Genomic DNA, 16,586 nt, shown 5'->3' on the forward strand with positions numbered 1-16,586 from the left:
ACACTTTCCACTTGTGTTTTCAGTGAAATGCTGATCTGAAACTGCAAAATTCTTAGTACGCTCTTGGAAGGGTTTATAACGTGTAGAGTTATTTGTTATTTATAACAGAGACTTTATGTATGTGAATGAAAAGGGAAAAAAAGCTTATTGTTTTCAGATTTGAACACTGAATCTGTGATCTCATCATGGTTTTAGTCTGTTCTCATTTAAATCAGCATCATTACTGTATGAAAAATGGCTCATCTTAATCTATACTTGTGAGAAAAATCTAGTCAATGTAGTGTACTATTTAAGTGCTTAAGAACTACAAGATGTTCTACATGTAAATGTGTTTGTGCACATGTGCTTTCTCATGGGAACATATACTACTAATCCTCTTGGTATCAGATATTATTCTTAGACTTTGATTTCTAGACAAGAATTTGCCTTTTTTAATAAACTTCCAGCAGGAACTGGAAAGCTAAGTTATAAATATTTTACTTGATTAAGTCTGTTTTGTAAAACAGACAGGGGAATGTATGTTGCTGTTATAAATGATACCTTATCTGACAAAAACCCTTCTCTTAGGCAGTGTTTCAATTTTATAGCTTAATACTCTGCTTTTTTTAGGGTTGTAAGAAAAACAGGTTCCAAATCGATGTACTGATGCTGTGTGATTTTGGCTTCCATGTAAATTCTCCACTCATGCTTGTTTGTTATGCACGTGCAGATAATGGTATTTCTTTAAAGAACACCTAGCATTTCAGTACAAGTAGCTGTAACGCTAATTAACTATTTATGATAGGATGTCTTAACAGGGCACTTAGGCTACTACTATTCAAATAAGTGAATTAGTATTGGGCTAAAAAGGTGTTTATTCCCTTTTAATAAAAGTCACTGGTCATCATTAATGTTGACAAATAGCTGAAATTGTTACCTAAGTGATGAGAGGAAGAAAGGTTCAGTGATTAGGATAGGCCTCACAAGACTCTCTGAGGCATCACGTTTTCCCTCTCCTATGATACTACTTCTGCGGTATTGACAAGTCAGCTTTGTGCCTCCATTTGCCATGTTAAAAATGGGGATAATGAAGTTTTCTACTTTGGCATGACAGTGCTCAGAGAAGATAATAGTAAGGACTGAATCGTTATGTGCTGCAAGGAGCACAGCTACTTGTAGCTGGGACTCTCTAGTCTGTTGACTATCCAGGGTCACCCCTAGTGTAACCTCTTAAGTCCTTTCCAGGCGTCAGCTTGAACTGATGGAATTCCTGACGTGTTGGTTCTCCGTGATAATACTTATCTTTTACAGAAAGTGAGCGTGGCTATTTGTTACTACCTTTAAATTCCTGAAAACCTCACACAAATTCAAATGCAAATGGAAAAATGAGTCGTCGTGACTAAGCTGCAGTAAGCCTCCCTCCTCAACCAAATGCAAACCAGCCAGTTTTGAAAGCCAACACAAAGCCCTGCCTCCAGAAACTAACCACATGCACAATTCTCCTGTTTTCATACACTCTGGAAAAATATGAACTATGCAAGATGCTATGAAGGCCATTAAATTTGAGCTTTTCTGGATCGGGGGAGAGGAATCGGTTCCAACAGTTTTGAGTTCCCACAAAGAACATCCTGTCAGCAGTTCCTCACCCTTTTATACCAGCAAGGCCCCAGCTCACTTGTTTTCACTGATCTAAATTGTGGCAATATGACAGAAAGAGTGAGACAGAAAGAGAAACCCTTTTACGTATGCCAAGGCCAGCTGTGCAGTACCTTTCAGTCCTCTAAAAAAAAAAGGTAAGTTTTCAGGTGACCCTGCCAGTGACCTGAAAAGGCCACTGTGACTTCAGTTCAGTAGGAGATGAGTCTCTGTTGCGTGTGAAATGCAGCTTCCATTAAGGAGAGTAGAAGTGGCTACCGTAGTGATAAATGTACCTGCAGATAGCTGCATGGATTAACACAGCTCTAATTTATTCCATTTTAAAAAAAGGACTATAATGAGTTATTAATAAAGACTAGAAAGACTAAAAATGAGTTCAAATTCAATGGTTAATGCTCTGCATAATTTATTGGAATAATCCTTCTGACCAAATAATTTAAAAAAAAAAAAAAAAAGCTTCTCTCTTTTCCTGTGAGTGAAACATATATGCTATCCCCCATCCCCACCTAATCCCAAGGTTTTGTTAGATCTTTCTACTGTTTGGATGTGAGCAATGTTGGCATCAAGTGTGGTATCTATGCTGGAGTTTGCTTCAACCACATTTGTCTGCTTCATATAAACATTTTCCTAAGCAAACATCTATGTTTCAGATGTCTTTAGTGTTGCACCTAATAGATTTCATAAATCATTTGTGCTGGCATTAATGGGACAGTGGAATCACAGCAAAGGGGGCATCAAAGCAAAGGAAAATTCCACTGCAGCTGGCTGAAAATGAAAGGAGGATACACTGCAGTGACATCCAGGTCTGTTCCTGGGTGGAGAAATCAGGGAGAGCCACGTAAAGGAAGAAGGTCAGCAGTGGTGTCATTAACAGAGGCAGAATCCTACTTTTTTGATGGGCTGCAATCCTCAGATAGTGGATGTACAGTAGTATGTGTTTGTAGAAAAATGGCACAGAACATATATGTGGGCGGCGACAAGGTGGTTTTCTTTTGGAAGGAGGGATTGTCTAAATACTTCTTGTCTTCCATAGTGTGTGGCTCTTGGAGGACCCAAAGCCCTGCTTCCTGCACAGGTCCATGGCAGTTTCTGTAGAGGGGGTGCAATTACAGGTGCCCTCTGAGGGCAGTAATCCTCAAAAGAGCTCTAGAGCTCTGCATGAGCTGACTCCAAGCATCCAGTTCCCACTCCTCCTTCTTTAAAGACCTGTAAGGATACATGCCTGAATTAATTACCTACTTAGTAGATTTTTCAATGGCAGAAAGTGCTTACCCATCAGTACTCCATTCAAACAGTTTGGAAAATAGTATTTGCATGATCTAATACCCCATTTATTACAACTAAACTTCTTGGACGAGACACAAAGAATGAGTGTTACTGTGGCATTGCTAGAGACTTGCTTCCTTAACTGCCTATATTAGTTCATGATTTCATCTCATACCTCTCTTCTTGGCCAGCCTTGCAGCTATTGCAGATGTGAGGGTCTGTCCAGAATTTGAACTGCAAAAAGCTTCTGATTTTCAGCACAAACCCCCGAAGTCTGAGCAAGGGATCAGTCAGTGGTGACTGTATTACAGTTTCTCCTATGTGCTAAGTCAAAGCACGTGTAGTCTGTTGCATGTGTAACTCAAAGAGCTTCACTTCAGGGTTCTGTGATTAGTGCTATTACTTCTGCATTTTTCCAGCATTTTCCCCCATTGTCAGCCAAGACTGCCCTCATCAGGACCTGGCTACTTAGTTCATTATTTTCCCCACATTTCACAGAATTCTACTACTTCAGTCTGTGTAGTCTTTGTTTCTCTTGGAAGTTGCAAATGAGCACTAATAGTGTAAGCTTTTTGAATATTATTAAATTTCTCATGAATAATACATCTAAAATGTGTGCTTTTATTGCAGCCTTCTACATAACAGTGTTGAAGTATATTCTGGAATGGTATTATCTTCCCTGGAAGTATTGTGTAGTCATTAACAATATCTTGATCTGACTTTCGGCAAAACGTGGCTTCTGGAGTGCTGCTGGAATAACTTGGCCTGTGTTGGCAACAGATCTAACAGTGTGAGGAAAGTTAAGGTTAGTTGGTATTAATAAAGGTCTGAGGTGCAAAAAAGCATGGTGTGAGAAGTTTTGTAGGAATTACTATGTATCACTCTGCTTTCTAAGCCAACTCAGAAGAAGGTTCTTTGTGTAGTGGTGTTAAGAATGAAGTTGGAGATCTCATTCCCACAAACGTTTTAAAGGAGTCCCATATTCCACAAAGGGGGCAATTAAAAAATTAATAATTTTTAAAAATCTGGTTCTTTTATTAAAGACAGAGGCACTCAAGTTTGATTACCAACTGAAAACAGAATTTTCTATTTTGATCGAGTACATTTGTATCTACATATTTTGTAGGCATTTAGGTATTCTGGCTCCCTACAGTATTTCAGAAATTAACGGTGAGCCAGGTGAATGGTGTGTTTTCTATCTATTATTTGACAGCTTTGTCTGACAGCTATGAATATTAATGCAGTGGGCCTGATTCTGTGTCTGGTCAGATGAGGCTGCAACTCCAAAGGCCTCATTAGGAGCGGACTTGATTACAAATTGTCAAGCAGAGTATTTTGAAGTAAGCTGAGTTTATTATATTCAAGCCCATACGGATGTGAAGGAAAACTGTCTCCTAAGGAGGTAAATGGAGAGGGGTGTGTTTCTGTTTCAGTTAAAGCACAGGTGGTCGGTTGTGAGACCTGTGGGCTAACACCCGTGCCTTGGGCCAGGCCGTGGATTAACGAGGGTCTCCTCAGCCCCCCCGCGGGAGACGCGACTCTCGAGCTCAGCGGTCGAAGTTAGGCGTGCGGATACACCTTCGGAAAACACCGGACTCATCTCATTACGGTAAATGCCGTACAGACTGAGGTGACGATTTGTGCGGGAAGGAGCGTTTGCAGGCAAAAGTTCATTTTGTGTCACAGAGAACCCCCGCTTTGCGATAAATCCCCGGAACGGCCGCGGCCCCCCCGGAAAGGACACCCGGCCTTTCCCCAGAGGTGCCGACCTCCGCCTCCCAGTGCCTGGGGCCGTTTGGCGGCGAAGCGACCGCCGCGGCCCCGAAAGGGTTAGGCGGTGCCAGGCCCGGCCCCCGCTCCTCGCCGGGGAGTAAACACCGCCGCCTCAGCCTATGGGGGCGGGGGGCGAGCGGGGCTCCGCCGGGCGGGAGGGCCGCCGCAGACGGGGCCGGGCGGCGGCGCGCAGCGGAGCGGCGCGGCAGGGAAGGCAAAGCAAGGCAAAGGAGCGGAACGCCACGCCAGGCCACGCCACGCCACGCCGAGGTGGGGCGCGGGGCGGGGCGGGGAGGCGGCGCTGCAGCCCAGCGGCGCGGCGCGGGTCGGGCTGGGGGTCGGGGGCGGCGCTGGCTCATTCGGCAGCTCGGGCAGCCCTGCGAGGAGCCGGCGGGGACTGCCGGGCTGGTAGTGTTGCTAAGCCGAGAGGTAACCGCTTTTCTCCTCTTCCTTGCCTTGCTGCGCAGAGAGCCCGAGCCGGCGTTTGGCTGGGACGCGGTAGAATCGATTTGCGGAATCGGAGATCTAAGAAATGAGAAGTTTTGGCTTAATTTGCATTCGAGGTGTCGCCTCTGGCCGTGGAGTGTAAGCCTTCGAGCTCCCTCGCCTAACTCTGTTGTGCTCGTGTAATGGGAAAAGTATAAAGTACTTCTAATTATGATGCTTCCTAGAGGCTGCGATACCTGCTGTACTGGGGGGTGTGTGGAAGAGATTGTGCTAGTTCAGAAGTCTAGAAAGAAAAATGTAACTTTACAACAGCGCAAATAATGCCAATAAAAGTATGGGAAAAAATTAGCCTAGGGTCGTTTCTAAAGGATCGTAAAATCCTTCACTTAAAGCTCAGTGTAATTTTTGTCATTTATGTGGGCACCTGGGGGAAAAAAAAAACCAAAACCCCAAAACCCTAAAGCAGAGCTGTGGTATGGAAGTACAGTGCTGCGGTGAGCAGCCGCATTTCTGTCTGCTTCTCATTTAAAGTGCTAGCTCCTCTTTTGTATACCTAATAAATGATACGTATAGAATATACAGCTGTGTCACAAAGTCATTCCGTATTCTTAAAGCTTAATATAATCAAATTTATTGCCTAAAGATGGTGTAGTTGAAGATTTGATCCTTTTTCACTGAAGTGGAAATACTTTCAGTAATTGAAAGCAGATTCACGTCTGGAGTTGTACAAGCCAAGGTTTTCATTTTTAAAATAAACCTTTTGTTCCCCAGCTTCAAATGTTTCAGTGAGCCATCCGGAGACCTCTGTTAATTGCTAGAGTAGACTTTAAGGAAAGATTGGGGGGGAAAAAAACTGAGAAAGGTATGTCAGCAATTAAATTTACTTAAAATTATAATGTCTGTATTCCAATGCATGAACATACCGTTGCAGCTTTTGTGCCCACTATGTTTTAGTTTTCCTGTTAATTCACGTGAATCTGAATCTGAAATATCAATCTGTCTGTGAGTGTTTTGTTTATTTTTATCCATTTCAGCTTATGTTTGCCTTACTTAGCCCATTTGCCATTTTTTCCACAGTTTATTAAATAAAAAACCTGAACTTTGAAGATCTGGGGGAATACTGATCTGCTCCAGTAATCAAACCTGACACTTTGCGGTGATAGCTCCCCTTTGTTAACTTTGTGCCTGTTTTCTGGCCGTTACTGTGGAAAGCGTTCAGAAACCTTGCCTTCCAGTATTTCAGCGATGGGGAGAGAAACTTAGGATGTGAACTAGCAGACCCTCAGACAAAGGCTGGGCTGCTCTCAATCTGTTTGTTACCAGCTTTGAAGGTAGAGAACAATGGAGGGAGAGGAAGGGAAGCACCTTCTCTCCTGAGCTCTCTAATCCGCAGAATAAATTGACTAAAAATGTGTGGAAAAGTTACTGACGATGGCAAGCAAGAGTCCCCTATCCCTTAGCAAGTGTATTAATTGCTTAATAGACACAAGGATCTGATTGCATGATGGTAAATACAGGCTATCATTAAGATAAGAATTTGTTCATTTGCATAATGGTACTAGATACGGCAGGTTTATTTCCCTGAACTTCGTGGTGTGAACATAGCCAATGTCATTCACTTTCCTCTTTTTTATTTTTTGTTTGTTTTTTAAAAGGTAAATCTTTTAACATATCCTCGTAAGTTCAGGTGGAAGTATTTGAGTAAACCCTGGGAAGGGGAGAATGTTAAAACCAGAACAGAAAATCTAGCTTACCATTTTTTTCATCCATCAGACTGGGGCTCAAAACTGTCAAGCAGCTCAGTAACTAAAATGAGATGTTACAAAATTTTTTGATTAATCACTATGCAACTCTCTGTGGAGAATGGCCTTATATATGTCACAATATAAGTTGTTTTTTTTTCAAGAAGTTATAAAAAGGCTATGTTACAGTTTAGCAAGAACCCTACAACAACAGAGCCTTTACAAAAACATGTAATGTTTAGATAGTTTTGGCTTACTTGTCACTTTTACTTTCTAACCTTTTTGCAGTAGAATTGAGAACACGTGAACTAATACATTCCATGCAGTATGGGAGCCTTTTTTTTTTTTATTGTTCCTTTTGAAGAAAAGCAGATGACGTGGTAGATGTCTAAAAATTGATAATTGATGCTATAAAAAATGTTAAGCGTCATGTCAGGCATGTGTTCATTTTAAAGGTCCACGACAAGAGTGTTGCTAAGCACTTACCAGTGTGTGATGCAAACTGACCCAACTAAAAGAATTTGTCTTGAGCTGTATTCTTGCATTTGTAATGTGCACCTACACCTATGAAGATTTAGCATGACTTATCAAATTACTGAAATGATCTGATAAGGAGTTATAAGATCAGTCTTGACAACTTTTTTTTTCTGTAAGTGGTTTTGCATCCCAATTCACTTGTTGAGCTAAACAAGGAAAAATAAAACATCACAATATGTATGCTTTGTACAGTGTACTCCACCATTTGAGTGGTGATATCAGAAAATAATACTCCACTGTACTGTTTTCCAAATTAGAAAAGAAATTAGCTTTCCTGTCTTTTCTTCATGTCTACAGAGATCTTATTGCTGGTTATTTCATTCTAAATGCGGCTATAGGCTTCGCTCTGTGTGGGTTTGAAAGGCTTTCTCAAGAAGTACCGATCTACGCATTTCAGAAGAGCAAGAGGGCTTCTGTATTCTCAGTCATGTATGGAGAGATGATGCTATAAGTTAGTGAACTCACGAATAATTTGAAGATGTATACATCTTTTAGGTTTGAATACTGGAAGATTTTTATACAAAGTAAGGAATCGGGTTGAAATAAAGTAACTGTACTAATTAAATGTTTCTGTAGTTTTCCAACTTAACATAGTTAGGCTTCGTGAATGATAGGGACAAATGGAAAAAATGGCACTTGTGTTACTTCAGAAAGCTTCACCCATGTTAAACTCTGAACAGAGTAGGTAGGTGGCTGAAATGTTCTGAATGAATGAAGAATCATCATTCACCTTCTTTGCCTAAGATTGAGAGAATTGAAAGTGCAATTATACAGGAAAACTTCAGAATTCACTGGGGGTAACGACAAGGTGCGTACTCGTCTTCTGGAACTCGCATGGGCAGCCATTTATCCAAACTTGAAAGGGAAATAATTGTTTTGTGTAAACTGCTATAAAGTAGATGGTTTATAAAGCAAGTCATTTAAATGTGAGAAAGTGGTAGAGTTCTCATATCTGGAGGCAGTATATTATTCTAGTGGGATCTACATGGGAAACAAAACACAGGGTTATGATTTTGAGACCTAGCTCAGAGTAAAAGGTTTGTTTGTGACTTGTTATATACAGAAGAAAGGATTTTGCATAGCAATAGTGTTATGAATCACTGCAAACTTCAGGTATTTTATGTGGTAATCAGTGACAGCAGAAGCACTGATTTTTGTATTGGGTAGCAGGAGGTTTAAATTCTGGTGTAGTCAAAATGCAGGAGTTGAGTCTGGATTAAGAGGTGTTCCAGCAAAAGATTTAGCGCAATACCTGAACACTTTGAAATCTGGACAAACTGTGTCTACAACTCACAGTAATAGTGGTCTGACAAAATGGCAAATGCAGATACTGTTGTCATTTCTGAAGATCTGCATTATGGTAAAACTCTGATTAAACACATGTAACAGGTTTTCTGCATACTGTATTTTCTGTGGCTAAGGAACAGCAGTTTTTGCAGTAGCAGTAAGCTCTCATATCTAGTATCACGTCAACAGTAAGTTATGTGCCTTTATCTCTCTGATACAACTTGCTCTTCTGCCTCTTTCTGGCTCTTGCAGATGATTCAGACCTACACAAAAATATTTCTAAAATGCTTAAAAGAAAAACAGATGAAAAAATATTAATCTAAAATAAGATCTCTTGCATGCAACTACAAAAAGAACATCCAACTGCATCGCCTGTTTTTCTCTTCATTCTGTTTCAGTTATTATTAGTCCAAGTGCTATTGATGTGGGTTTGGTTTTTTTTCTTGGCATGAAGAAGAATTAGTGTCCTGGAGAATGCTTTGGGATGCAAGAGTATGTATGAGTAAAAATTAAAGAGAGTAACTGCTATTAGAGAATGGCATTATTTGGTCATTCTTCATCATTGTATAAATAATGAGAAAACATTACCTTAACTTCCAAATTGTCATAACTGCCAAACTAATTTTTAAACTACTTTAGTTTGCATCTCTAGTATAGTTGCCGACCACACACAAAGGCAAAAAAATGAATGGAAATTCTTTTGTTAGAGCAGCTCTTGGTTTAATCATATAGACCTGCTTTCCTGCTTTTCCATAAAACACTATTGTACCCATGTATGAAATATAGCCAGTTCCAAATCTGTAGAAATTTCAGAGTTGTTAATTTTTACAGAACATTTTTCCTCTTTAGTCAGAAACTACGTTAAAGAAAAGACTGTTGTCCAGGGAGTTGTAAAAAGTAGCCTGGAAAGCTTTTTATGTTCTTTGTTTTAAATAAAACAGAATTGCCTTATATAACAAAGTTAACTTTGTTAACCTTTCATAATTATTTAACCATTATTTCATTTTACCCCCTGCTTAAACATTGCACGTTAATGCAATAGACACCTGGCTGTGCTCTTAAAAGTTTATTTGTCTTTCAATTCCTGTGATAGTAGGGGGCAGTATATCTCCTTAATTATCTTTGTTCAGGGAAATGTTGAAAGGCCAGGCTAGTTAAACAAGGCCATTTGGATTTGCAGTAAGGTCGAAGGCAGATGCAAGGAAAGTGGTTAAATGCATTATCATCTTATTGAGCACATCATCAGTAAAGTGACCTTGATGGAGGTGGAAAAAGCCATTTGGCTATTTTATGACAGCCACCTCTCTGCTGGCTTTATCCCTGCCAGAGAGTACTTAAATAGCTTTATCAGTCTCCTCTTGTTGCTTTGAAATCTGATTTTTCTTAATTACAGATAACGAGTTAGAGGGTGAACATTGAAATGAACTTTTTTAATAATGGCAAATTTTAGTACTTGAGAGTTTATCTTTTGGCTTTGGAGACACAGAAATATCTTGAAATTGAATATTAAGGGGACCTTAATGTTGACTATTATATACCTGCCTTTAAGGATCTTGTAATGATAATCATTGTTTTCTATTCATACAAGCTTTTATTCTAACACTTTTTAAACTGTTTTTAAGTTACAATGGGGACAGGCGAGCCAACTTTCAGCCTTAACAGCAGGGACACTATTTGTTTTAACATGTGTGTATTTATGTTTTTATAAAGATACTCAAATCGCAGGAGGCCTGTGGCTAAGATGAAAACAAATAGTTTAGAAAGTGTATAACTAAAGCTTAAATTCCTGTGGCACTTATGCTTTGTAATGGCAGTCAATACTGATGCGGTAAAAGCTTACAAAAGTAAAATTTCAGCTATTGCATGTTAATTTAAGTATTTAATCAAAGTACTCTCTCAGCTGTCCCATCTTCCCCTCCCTCCTTTTTAACTGTCTTTTCTCGTTCAAAAATGGTTTGTTTCTGTGATGTAAAACTACACTGATTTGGAACAAACAGCGTGATTTTAAATTAACTGGCTTTGAAAAAGACCTCAGTGCTAGTTGTACTTTTTATAGTGCTCTCTGTACAGGCACTGCCATAATTATTAGGGGAATTTTAAAACAAATGTACGAAATACAAGGGAAGACGATATCAAGAAAACTGGATCCAAATTTGAGCACCTGAAGATATAGGTTAATTGGCTGAAACTCACAGCAGAGCATTGAAGATTATTAGAGGCTAGAGGGAATGATTTATGAGAAAAGATGAAAAGAAAAAATATATAGCAGTCACATGACAGATCTGCTCCGATAGAACCACCATCTGCAAGATTTTTAAAAACCATGTGGGCTGAGGTGGTATATCTAGATGCAATAAAATGAAATTAAGGACCAGAAAAATACTGCATATCAAGACACATTCTGTAATGGTAACGTCCTGGAGGTTATGGAAAATATCTCAGCACAATTGACAGAAGTCACATTTTTTTGAAAGAACAAATATTACTTGTTTTATGGCAGAGTGTGGAGTGTGGCTTTTGTACATTTGGTTCCTAAGTTTTGGTTAAATGCTGCCATTTTGAAGGTAAATGTATTTACCGTCTGCTTTGGGACCAATGATCTCATATTCTTCAACGCGTAGGTGATCTCCCAGGAAGAGAGTAGGGTTCTTTTTCCCGACACCACCTCTGCCTTGGGAGCTGGAAAGCATCTCATAGTTGTGTTTCCTCACCTTTTATATCAGTTAGAAAGCACATTACCCCTGGGCACGCAGTACTTTTTTGAGACCTTTCACTGCAGTCAGTTAGGATTGTCAAGTTGCCAGCTGCCAGCAGTGTTTTGGTGTGGTCTTTAGCCCTGGGTTCTAGAGTCAGAGTGTGTATTCAGCATGGAGCATCATCCAGACGGAGAATCTCTCTCTTCACTCATGCCAAGTGCCTCTTGTTCCTCGCAGACTCGCCCTGTTGATCTGCTCACCTCTATGATGGAAGTGCTTTTCACCTTTGTAGTATGAAGAGTTTTCTTATATTTTCTTTGTTTAGTTATTTTTGCTTCCTCCTCAGCACTCTCCTGGTACTTATCAATCATGTTCTGCCATAAAGCGGGAGGATTATCTGTACGTATGCGTGCCTCCATGTGCCCATCCGGAAGACAAGCCTTTTGAAGGCAGACACATAGAGTCAGAGTTGGAAAACGTAATTCTGCCTTCTCCCTCTGTCAAACTCGGCTTTTCATCAGATAACTCCAGGAAGGTCACCGCACAGATACGCCTGTCCGTTGTATTGTAATGATACTGAATCTTAAGATCTCTCCCATCAGCCAGGAGACAAGCAGTGAGCTGAAGAGGATCTCACTGTTCCTTGACAAGTGTACTGAAAGCACTGTCAATATCAGAGTCTTTTTCATAGCCTAGAATTACCTCAGAATTTTGCTTTTCCTCCCCTGTCTTCCTGTTCTTTTGCTCCTCCATCGACCATTTTGGTTTTTGGAGCCTGGCATGTATTTTGTTGCCAAGAGAGTTTCATTTTAACAGCTGTCCTTTCTCCAGAACATACAGTAAGGTTCATGACATTAAACGGGCATCTTTAGAGCATTTCAAGTAGTTTTATTCTGCAAGCCCTGCAACTCCTCATTTGTGTGAGATCCCAGTATTTATCACTCTCTTTTTCCCCTGAGGTCAAGGAATCTCAAATAGACTTTTCAGACAGTGGGTTCCTCTCTGGATGTAACCCCTTCTCCCCAGACGATTTTTTCTGTCAGTGGAATTCGGGTAGTATTTCCAGTTATTCCTCAGCAGCTTTGCCAGCTTTTCACAGAAGAGACTTGTGTATTATTTATCAATTCTCTTTTCTCATTCCTGCCCTCCAGCTTTTACATTACCCCCTCATCCTAGTCCTTTCTACCTAATCCTAATTTACTGCTGATCAGAGCCATGGCAGCAGAACCAGTTACATGAGGTGAAAAAAAGAATAAAAATAAAAACCTACATCAGACGAAGTTATGTTTTTGCCTTTGAGGTAATTGGTTTTGCCTGCAGTGATCTCAGTGAAACTGGGCAGAGCTGAGCATCCTTCATCTCGCTTATATATTGTCTGCCTTTGTTTCCTCTATTGTGACTGTACCTGTAAAATAACAGGTAACAAATCGGGTTTTCTGAGTGTTTGGTTTCTCTGTAGCATAGAGCAGAGCTTGTGCTAGAATCTGTTCTTTGATTTCCCCCCCACCCCCCCGTCTTTTTGCATGCAGTCTTATATGTGAGTGGAGTTTTCATGTGTGTTCTTGTGCCAAATGTGGTCAATATTAAACTTGTATGTGATAAATTACATGGGGATCTTTACTAAGAAGTATGAAAATGTGCTGCGGGTCCTATTTTAGCAGACTCTCAGTTACCTTAGTTCCACGGAAGCAGGTTTATTGGGTATAGTCTGTATAGAAATTATAACCTTTATTAATGTAATTTCTAGACTAATCTGTTAGACTGAAACAGCATATGCATGCATGTAGATTTGCATTTTAGCCAAGGGAAAGACTCCCCTACACTCAGCTGGCTGGTGTTCCCCTTGTGTTTACAGCTATAACACAGTGGTGCTTTAACATATACCTGATTGCTGCCAGAAACTGTTAAAAAGTGTCCTAGAATTCAGCAGGTAAAAGTCCATGGATGTTGATAAATCCAGAAGCCTGGAAAAGCAGTAATACTTGAGAAGTATTGGAAAGTATCGGTTCTGTTTGCCTGCTGAGAACTGCTTGCAGCTCTAGGGTGGTGTGCTGCTGCCTAGCAGCTATAGCCATGAAGTGTCCCCTCCTTTCTCATGTTTCCCAAATCCTGCAGTGTGGTGAAAGAGGGCAACGAAGAGGGAGAGGAGAGACCAGCCGGGTGGCTTTCTTTGTCATTGTAGAGAGTAAAATTATTGGTTGTAATGGAAGAGAGACAGACGCTCTGTCTTTGTCTACACTAACGAAAGGAACAAGCCAAGGTCAGTTTTCTGACTGTCAAGGCACAAGCATCGCTGATGCACACATGCTCTTCCTTCACCAGTGGCCTGGGGACCTCATTCATATGACCTGTTGGAGCAGTGCCTGGTCCATACCCTGGGTGTTATCTGGGAGAGTACTGCTTGTAAGAGCCCCTAATTAAGGCAGGAAGAATGCTATCAATTACAAGTTATTGATGATTGTATGCCAGTGCTTGCGCTCAAGCTTGCACTAAACTGCTCCTGTTGAGTTAGTACAGATGTAAGCATTGAGCCTCAGGCTCATGGTAGGGATAAGAGGCAAAGAGTAAAACAAAGGCCCTTGCAGGGACATACTGTCTTCTCTACACTAATTTGTGTTTGACAGAAGCCATTAACACTTTCCAGCATAACAGTGCAAACTTAACTACAGTATGTCTGTCTCAGAATATTTTCCACGCCAACACCCCAGTTAGATCTGGATTTCTGTGTTCTTTTTCCCTCCCTGGTGTTTTTTTTTATGGGGCTGTCAGCAGGGAACCCTTTTGAGTGTGGTCCTGACAGACCTGGAGCAGATGTCCCCCTTTTAAAAGAGCAGTTATCTCCACTTCACTAACTCTCGATTCCACAGGTTCACTTCCAGTTCTAGGGACATCCAAATTATGCTTCTGCTTCCAGGTTTCTTTGTCATATAGCTCTTAATTTAGGATAATAGGAATTTTTTTATTGCTTTTAAAAAAAAACAAGAAGGAAAAATGACACAAGAAGCAAATTTTATGAAGTTGCTGTGCTCTTCCACGTGGTGAACTTGCTTCATTCCTTTGTATGTAGTGTAAGTTGATGTGCTGATGCAGGGGAACGTGATAACCCTGTCAAAGAGCTTCACCTATAATAAAATGCATAGAAAATTTTAGAATTAAATATTGATGGTATATACAATGTTTATAGAATTAGTGTAATTACGTATCTGTGGTATAAGCAAACTGGTATCAAATTAATGCGTGTAAATTTTATGTATGTTTTAAATGCATATACTTGCTTTTTCTGATATTTTATTCTTGTAATTTCCTGAGTTGTGCCCAAGAGAAGGCCATAAAAGATACTACAGCTAGCATTCTGTAACTTCAGATACTTATACTGAAAATCTCCACTACTGTGAGCTGTAGTGTGTCTATTAACAGAAAACCTGAAAGTAATTTAGATGCAGCTTCATAAGAGACGAGTCCTTATGCCATTCAGACTACACCTAGCATTCCAGTGAGTTTAATGCACTCACTTTCGAAGACAAAAAGTGGTGGACTTTATTAGAACATATTATAGACATGTTTAGGGGTGTGTTAGAGTCATCTGAGGAATGTGTAATTAGACTTTGTCATAGTGCTTGTGTACTAGGGGACAGCTCAAGTTCCCTGTGCAACCTGTACTTAAGAAAATTAAGAAACCTGTCGGAGGTCACAGATGAGATCTGAAGTCTGAATGTGTGGAGTGTCTAGCTCCTGTTGCAAAATTGGGATCAATGCCCGCAGAAGTATTCCAAGATAGCACAAGCTAGTTAGTAGAGAGCATTCATCCCTACTGCACTCAGATGCCTCTGCAAAGACACGCCAGTGTCCCCAGCTCCGCGCTGTGGCACATAGCTATCTAAGACGGCACAGGGCCAGGGTGCAGTTTAGCTTGGAAACCACTAATCCAGACTGTTAGACTGAGACATTAAATATTAAAGTAAAATATTATTTCATAGCATTTATGAAAACAGTTTAGACTCTTAAAGTTAACAAGCTGGAAGAAATCTGAAGCTTTTCCCCCCACGCACCTTTTCAGAGGAGATTTGTATGCAGGCTGACTAGTTTACCAAATTTCACCCAGATGTGAATTAAAACTGCTAAGTTACGAATGCTTGAGAAACGGAGTGCATAGTGGAAATGACAGCTCCAGCACAGGACTGCCAGGAGCTGCTGAAATAACTTAATATTTAAAATGCAATAAAATCAGAAATGAGCACCTTTAGATTTTCATGTTTCAGAAGGAGATTATGACTGAGACGCATTGCTTCTGTAGACAAATTCCCTGCGATTTTTACGGCTACAACACTAGCAGGTCTTCACATGCCTGCAAGAGTAAATCAGTTTTTAAAGAGGCAGTGTATTTGAAACTAGCAGTCAGAATTTTGGGGGGTTTTAGTGTCTTTATTACAAACATCTGTAAACTTTGAAGTGCTGTCTACTGGAGAAGAGTTCCCTGAAACAGATGTCTTGTTTGTGTTTAATGTGTCTTATGCCTTGCGTGGTCCTTCTCAGGTCGGGAACTCTTAAAATCATAAGGTAACAAAATGTTTCTTTATTTTACGAGTTATGGTGATTTTCATTGCAGGTATCATTCAGATGGTCAGCATTTGAGGACTTATTCTTTTCATTTTATGAAAGCCTTGAGAAAGGGGGGAAAGCCATTTACTGAGAGAGTTGTTACTGTTCTGAGGCATCTTGTTCTGTCTTTCATGCTTCATAATTGATTGTAAGCACTCGATACTTTGGGGTTTTGTCACAAAACACTCTTGAAAGAAGGATTTAGAAAGCAGTTTTGCAGGGAGCGAGGTAACGGGAATATTTTAAACTTCACTCACATAAAGGAAGAGGATGTTTCAAGTTGTTATTTGTTGCAAGTGAATAATAAAATAGTACCAACACTATTAGGCAGCTGACTACAAGCTAATTTTATTGGATAGTAAGAGGTTACAAGTACGGCTATGTTTCGAATCACGAATAGGTATGATATTTATGACAATAAATGCGGTAAAAGCAGTAGTCTTGCCATCCCTTAGAAAATATTAAACAGTTTAACCCCTAGAGATTCAGAAGTCCAAATATAATGGGATATGCCTGATCCTGGTAAGGCACATTCCTCCTATACTTCCTAGTAAAATTTAAACATCATCTGAGTAGTTGTTTTCATACTTGTCTGATGGTAAAA

General features: G+C 40.1%; 1 protein-coding gene across 11 annotated transcripts in view; it reads left to right on the plus strand.

The window, feature by feature from the left end:
• Nucleotides 1-16,586, plus strand: part of TENM3 (teneurin transmembrane protein 3) — a 416,806-nt gene that overhangs the window by 177,127 nt on the left and 223,093 nt on the right. Inside the window, exon 1 of one of the 11 annotated variants that reach the window (XM_075091196.1) lies at nt 4,811-4,944. The exons of 9 other annotated variants lie outside the window; for them this stretch is intronic. The gene's annotated coding sequence lies outside the window, so the exon portion shown is untranslated. Of the gene's footprint in view, nt 1-4,810; nt 4,945-5,000; nt 5,104-16,586 lie in introns of those variants that run through there. One more of the 11 variants, XM_075091197.1, reaches the window with a different exon arrangement.

This window comes from Phalacrocorax aristotelis, chromosome 4 (genome assembly GCF_949628215.1).
Source record: "Phalacrocorax aristotelis chromosome 4, bGulAri2.1, whole genome shotgun sequence".
NCBI classification, from domain to species: Eukaryota; Metazoa; Chordata; class Aves; order Suliformes; family Phalacrocoracidae; genus Phalacrocorax; species Phalacrocorax aristotelis.